The sequence below is a fragment of the Penaeus vannamei genome, chromosome 12 (assembly GCF_042767895.1).
Source record: "Penaeus vannamei isolate JL-2024 chromosome 12, ASM4276789v1, whole genome shotgun sequence".
Taxonomy (NCBI): Eukaryota; Metazoa; Arthropoda; class Malacostraca; order Decapoda; family Penaeidae; genus Penaeus; species Penaeus vannamei.
The window spans coordinates 45,210,740-45,218,239 of NC_091560.1; the positions used below are offsets into that span (position 1 = coordinate 45,210,740).

General features: G+C 49.3%; 1 protein-coding gene across 2 annotated transcripts in view; it reads right to left on the reverse strand.

Annotated features, from left to right (window-relative positions):
- LOC113826921 (protein O-mannosyl-transferase TMTC1-like) overlaps positions 1–7,500 on the reverse strand; it is a 455,906-nt gene that overhangs the window by 94,016 nt on the left and 354,390 nt on the right. The window lies entirely within an intron of this gene.

Sequence of the window (7,500 nt, forward strand, 5' to 3'; positions counted from 1 at the left end):
CAGAGTGCAATCATGCAGTGATTAGTATCTGCCGTGATGGATAGAGATTTGGCGAAGAGGGGGGGAGGGGGAGGGCATAGCGCAAAAAAATTCGTATTCATTTAGCGTACAGACGGGTTGATACAGATGTATACATATATACAGGCTCATGCGGAAATATACAAACGCACATACACGCACACACACATACACTCACGCACACACGCACACACACCCACGCACACACACGCACGCACACACACAAACACTCACATATACACACATGCACGCGCACACACACGCACACAAACGCATACACATACACACACTCACACACAAATACCCTATTATAAGCGTAAAGTATAACAGCAACACACACACACTGATCATGGAGGCATAAACATGGTAGTCAAGCCAGTTGTTAAATCACGTGATCTACAGACTCCATGGAGACCAAACTCCTAAATTCGTCTTCGGCCAAAGAGCTTCGCCATAAAATCCAAAACGGTTCTCCGAGTTGAATTCGCAGATGTTAAAGCCTTTGCAAAACAAAGGTGAATCGATATGCAAATGTTTGTGTTGAAGAAAAAAAAAAAAATGCCTAACCGATATCGACGCGGGAGTTGCCGGTTAGTCCCTTTTTTCTCGCCCTCCGCTCTCCACCCTCGCCTCTCCTCCTCACCTGTGAATATTATAACTCTGTCACTAAATCAAAAGCAAACGAGAAAAGTTCCCCGGTCGGTGTTTAAGTTGGGGAGGATGTATTTCGTCAATGAGCTGAATTATGGACGAACTTCCAGACCCTTCCGAAGAGCCTGTATCTGAGGAGGGAGATAACAGGTGAGGAGAGGCGGGCCTGCGTGTGAGGGCGGTCGAGCGGGAGATCTGGCCGTGAGGGAAGGAGGGGAAGGCCCGCGCGCTCTTTGTGATTACGTGGTTGAAGTGTGTTGAGTGTGCTAACTTGTCTGGATAAACTTTATGCGTATGAATTTATATATATATATATATATATATATATATATATATATATATATATATATATATATATATATATATATATATATATATATATATACATATATATATGTATATATAAATATATATACATATATATATGTATATATATATATATATATGTACATATATTTTATATATATATATATATATATATATATATATATATATATATATATATATATATATATATATATATATATATATATATATTATATATATATACATATATATATATATATATATATATATATATATATATATATATATATATATATGTATGTAAAACATATGTGTGTGTGTTTGTGTGCGTGTGTAAGCGTGTGTGTACGTGCTTGTGAGCTCGTGTGTGTGTCTATCTGTGTGTGTGTGTGTGTGTGTGTGTGTGTGTATGAATTCATATATATATATATATATATATATATATATATATATATATATATATATATATATATATATATATATAGATATATATATATATATATATATATATATATATATATAAATATATATATATATATATATATATATATATATATATCTGTGTGTGTGTGTGTGTGTGTGACGGATCTGTGTGTGTGTGCATGTGTGTGTGAATGTGTGTGTGTGTGTCTATGTATGTACGTGTGATTGATTTATTTGCGTGTGTTTTCGTATTGCATCGCAGTGCATCGCATTATCGGCAAACCGGTTGCTATTTTTGATCCGGACGCGAACGCATATTGAAAGGGGTCGCGGCGGAGAACAGAGAGGCTCGGAGAGGGTAAACTTACAGAGGAGAGAGAGAGAAAAAAAAAAAAGATTTCGCGGAGAGGGAAACGGACAAAAGGTGGACAGAAATATGCCGCAGAGAATCGGAGAATAGACGACTCAACCAAAGAATAGACGACTCAATGGAAGGGTCGTCCGAATCGACCCACAAGAGAGCACGATACGATTCTTTGGCTCGCAATCATCGGCGATGGTCGAATGCGTGTGTTTTCTGGCTCATTGTTTACCCTTTGACGGACCAGCTCATGACGTCAGCGGTCATGTTATCGTTTGACTGCTTTTTCCGTGTTTTTTATTAATTTTTTTATGTTTATTTATTTATTTAATCTATTTTTTATTTTGTACTTTTGTTTATTTATGTTTTTTTGTCTATCTTTTGTTTTGTATTTTTGTTTATTTATTTTCTTATCTATTTTTTTGTTTTTTTGTTTATTTATGTTTTTTTATCTATTTTCAATATTGTAATTTTGTTTATCTATTTTCTTATCTATTTTTTATTTTGTATATTTGTTTATTTGTATTTTATTGCTTTTTCTTTATTCATTTTTTATCCTAGTCCCCAGATCTGATTCATTAGTTATCACGCAATCTTATCAATAAACCCTGTCTTTAAAATACTCAACCACGAAATAGATAAGAAAAGATTTTCTATAAAAACGAGAGAGACGATCTACTTATTATTATTATAATTATTGTCATTTTTTGCAGATTTATGAATTCTTTCCCCCCTTTTACTCTGTTTTATTTTTTTTCATTAATGTTGATTTCATTTTGCGTTATTTTTTTTTTACTTTTCTTTTTTTCTTTTTTTGCCTCCTTAGCCTCGACTCCCCCTACTCTTAACACAAGTCCTCATTTACTTAATTACTCTACGACTTGTCCCCTTGAGCAGTTACTTTCCTCATTCACAAGTGTCCTCATGAATGCGCCCCTTTCGTAAGTGTCTCTCCCTTTTCCTCTGGCTTCTGTGTCGAATTATCAAAACACAAAAGTGGAGAGGACTGTGCTAGGATCTCGGAAGGGCGAGAGGACTGTGCTAGGATCTCGGAAGGGCGAGGGGACTGTGCTAGGATCTTGGAAGGGCGAGAGGACTGTGCTAGGATCTCGGAAGGGCGAGAGGACTGTGCTAGGATCTCGGAAGGGCGAGGGGACTGTGCTAGGATCTTGGAAGGGCGAGAGGACTGTGCTAGGATCTCGGAAGGGCGAGAGGACTGTGCTAGGATCTTGGAAGGACGAGAGGACTGTGCTAGGATCTCGGAAGGGCGAGAGGACTGTGCTAGGATCTCGGAAGGGCGAGAGGACTGTGCTAGGATCTTGGAAGGGCGAGAGGACTGTGCTAGGATCTCGGAAGGGCGAGAGGACTGTGCTAGGATCTCGGAAGGGCGAGAGGACTGTGCTAGGATCTTAGAAGGGCGAGAGGACTGTGCTAGGATCTTGGAAGGGCGAGAGGACTGTGCTAGGATCTCGGAAGGGCGAGAGGACTGTGCTAGGATCTTGGAAGGGCGAGAGGACTGTGCTAGGATCTTGGAAGGTCGAGAGGACTGTGCTAGGATCTCGGAAGGGCGAGAGGACTGTGCTAGGATCTTGGAAGGGCGAGGGGACTGTGCTAGGATCTTGGAAGGTCGAGAGGACTGTGCTAGGATCTTGGAAGGGCGAGAGGACTGTGCTAGGATCTTGGAAGGGCGAGAGGACTGTGCTAGGATCTTGGAAGGGCGAGAGGACTGTGCTAGGATCTCGGAAGGTCGAGAGGACTGTGCTAGGATCTTGGAAGGTCGAGAGGACTGTGCTAGGATCTCGGAAGGTCGAGAGGACTGTGCTAGGATCTCGGAAGGGCGAGAGGACTGTGCTAGGATCTTGGAAGGTCGAGGGGACTGTGCTAGGATCTCGGAAGGGCGAGAGGACTGTGCTAGGATCTTGGAAGGGCGAGAGGACTGTGCTAGGATCTTGGAAGGTCGAGAGGACTGTGCTAGGATCTTGGAAGGTCGAGAGGACTGTGCTAGGATCTCGGAAGGGCGAGAGGACTGTGCTAGGATCTCGGAAGGGCGAGAGGACTGTGCTAGGATCTTGGAAGGTCGAGAGGACTGTGCTAGGATCTTGGAAGGGCGAGAGGACTGTGCTAGGATCTTAGAAGGTCGAGAGGACTGTGCTAGGATCTTGGAAGGTCGAGAGGACTGTGCTAGGATCTTGGAAGGGCGAGAGGACTGTGCTAGGATCTTGGAAGGGCGAGAGGACTGTGCTAGGATCTCGGAAGGTCGAGAGGACTGTGCTAGGATCTTGGAAGGTCGAGAGGACTGTGCTAGGATCTTGGAAGGGCGAGAGGACTGTGCTAGGATCTTGGAAGGGCGAGAGGACTGTGCTAGGATCTTGGAAGGGCGAGAGGACTGTGCTAGGATCTCGGAAGGGCGAGAGGACTGTGCTAGGATCTCGGAAGGGCGAGAGGACTGTGCTAGGATCTTGGAAGGGCGAGAGGACTGTGCTAGGATCTTAGAAGGGCGAGAGGACTGTGCTAGGATCTTGGAAGGGCGAGAGGACTGTGCTAGGATCTTGGAAGGGCGAGAGGACTGTGCTAGGATCTCGGAAGGGCGAGAGGACTGTGCTAGGATCTCGGAAGGGCGAGAGGACTGTGCTAGGATCTCGGAAGGGCGAGAGGACTGTGCTAGGATCTTGGAAGGGCGAGAGGACTGTGCTAGGATCTCGGAAGGGCGAGGGGACTGTGCTAGGATCTCGGAAGGGCGAGAGGACTGTGCTAGGATCTCGGAAGGGCGAGAGGACTGTGCTAGGATCTCGGAAGGGCGAGAGGACTGTGCTAGGATCTCGGAAGGGCGAGAGGACTGTGCTAGGATCTCGGAAGGGCGAGAGGACTGTGCTAGGATCTTGGAAGGGCGAGAGGACTGTGCTAGGATCTCGGAAGGGCGAGGGGACTGTGCTAGGATCTCGGAAGGGCGAGAGGACTGTGCTAGGATCTCGGAAGGGCGAGAGGACTGTGCTAGGATCTCGGAAGGGCGAGAGGACTGTGCTAGGATCTCGGAAGGGCGAGAGGACTGTGCTAGGATCTCGGAAGGGCGAGAGGACTGTGCTAGGATCTTGGAAGGGCGAGAGGACTGTGCTAGGATCTCGGAAGGGCGAGAGGACTGTGCTAGGATCTCGGAAGGGCGAGAGGACTGTGCTAGGATCTTGGAAGGGCGAGAGGACTGTGCTAGGATCTCGGAAGGGCGAGAGGACTGTGCTAGGATCTCGGAAGGGCGAGAGGACTGTGCTAGGATCTCGGAAGGGCGAGAGGACTGTGCTAGGATCTCGGAAGGGCGAGAGGACTGTGCTAGGATCTCGGAAGGGCGAGAGGACTGTGCTAGGATCTCGGAAGGGCGAGAGGACTGTGCTAGGATCTTGGAAGGGCGAGAGGACTGTGCTAGGATCTCGGAAGGGCGAGAGGACTGTGCTAGGATCTTGGAAGGGCGAGAGGACTGTGCTAGGATCTCGGAAGGGCGAGAGGACTGTGCTAGGATCTCGGAAGGGCGAGAGGACTGTGCTAGGATCTCGGAAGGGCGAGGGGACTGTGCTAGGATCTCGGAAGGGCGAGGGGACTGTGCTAGGATCTCGGAAGGGCGAGAGGACTGTGCTAGGATCTTGGAAGGGCGAGAGGACTGTGCTAGGATCTTGGAAGGGCGAGAGGACTGTGCTAGGATCTTGGAAGGGCGAGAGGACTGTGCTAGGATCTCGGAAGGGCGACAGGACTGTGCTAGGATCTTGGAAGGGCGAGAGGACTGTGCTAGGATCTCGGAAGGGCGAGAGGACTGTGCTAGGATCTCGGAAGGGCGAGAGGACTGTGCTAGGATCTTGGAAGGGCGAGAGGACTGTGCTAGGATCTTGGAAGGGCGAGAGGACTGTGTTAGGATCTTGGAAGGGCGAGAGGACTGTGCTAGGATCTTGGAAGGGCGAGAGGACTGTGCTAGGATCTCGGAAGGGCGAGAGGACTGTGCTAGGATCTTGGAAGGGCGAGAGGACTGTGCTAGGATCTTGGAAGGGCGAGAGGACTGTGCTAGGATCTTGGAAGGGCGAGAGGACTGTGCTAGGATCTCAGAAGGGCGAGAGGACTGTGCTAGGATCTTAGAAGGGCGAGAGGACTGTGCTAGGATCTTGGAAGGGCGAGAGGACTGTGCTAGGATCTCGGAAGGTCGAGAGGACTGTGCTAGGATCTTAGAAGGGCGAGAGGACTGTGCTAGGATCTTAGAAGGGCGAGAGGACTGTGCTAGGATCTTGGAAGGGCGAGAGGACTGTGCTAGGATCTCGGAAGGTCGAGAGGACTGTGCTAGGATCTTAGAAGGGCGAGAGGACTGTGCTAGGATCTTAGAAGGGCGAGAGGACTGTGCTAGGATCTCGGAAGGGCGAGAGGACTGTGCTAGGATCTCGGAAGGGCGAGAGGACTGTGCTAGGATCTTGGAAGGGCGAGAGGACTGTGCTAGGATCTCGGAAGGGCGAGAGGACTGTGCTAGGATCTTGGAAGGGCGAGAGGACTGTGCTAGGATCTCGGAAGGGCGAGAGGACTGTGCTAGGATCTTGGAAGGGCGAGAGGACTGTGCTAGGATCTCGGAAGGGCGAGAGGACTGTGCTAGGATCTTAGAAGGGCGAGAGGACTGTGCTAGGATCTCGGAAGGGCGAGAGGACTGTGCTAGGATCTCGGAAGGGCGAGAGGACTGTGCTAGGATCTTGGAAGGGCGAGGGGACTGTGCTAGGATCTCGGAAGGGCGAGAGGACTGTGCTAGGATCTTGGAAGGGCGAGAGGACTGTGCTAGGATCTCGGAAGGGCGAGAGGACTGTGCTAGGATCTTGGAAGGGCGAGAGGACTGTGCTAGGATCTCGGAAGGGCGAGAGGACTGTGCTAGGATCTTGGAAGGGCGAGAGGACTGTGCTAGGATCTTGGAAGGGCGAGAGGACTGTGCTAGGATCTCGGAAGGGCGAGAGGACTGTGCTAGGATCTTGGAAGGGCGAGAGGACTGTGCTAGGATCTTGGAAGGGCGAGAGGACTGTGCTAGGATCTCGGAAGGGCGAGAGGACTGTGCTAGGATCTTGGAAGGGCGAGAGGACTGTGCTAGGATCTCGGAAGGGCGAGAGGACTGTGCTAGGATCTCGGAAGGGCGAGAGGACTGTGCTAGGATCTTGGAAGGGCGAGAGGACTGTGCTAGGATCTCGGAAGGGCGAGGGGACTGTGCTAGGATCTTGGAAGGGCGAGAGGACTGTGCTAGGATCTCGGAAGGGCGAGAGGACTGTGCTAGGATCTCGGAAGGGCGAGAGGACTGTGCTAGGATCTCGGAAGGGCGAGAGGACTGTGCTAGGATCTTAGAAGGGCGAGAGGACTGTGCTAGGATCTCGGAAGGGCGAGAGGACTGTGCTAGGATCTCGGAAGGGCGAGAGGACTGTGCTAGGATCTCGGAAGGGCGAGAGGACTGTGCTAGGATCTCGGAAGGGCGAGAGGACTGTGCTAGGATCTTGGAAGGGCGAGAGGACTGTGCTAGGATCTCGGAAGGGCGAGAGGACTGTGCTAGGATCTTGGAAGGGCGAGAGGACTGTGCTAGGATCTTGGAAGGGCGAGAGGACTGTGCTAGGATCTTGGAAGGGCGAGAGGACTGTGCTAGGATCTCGGAAGGGCGAGAGGACTGTGCTAGGATCTTGGAAGGGCGAGAGGACTGTGCTAGGATCTCGGAAGGGCGAGAGGACTGTGCTAGGATCTTGGAAGGGCGA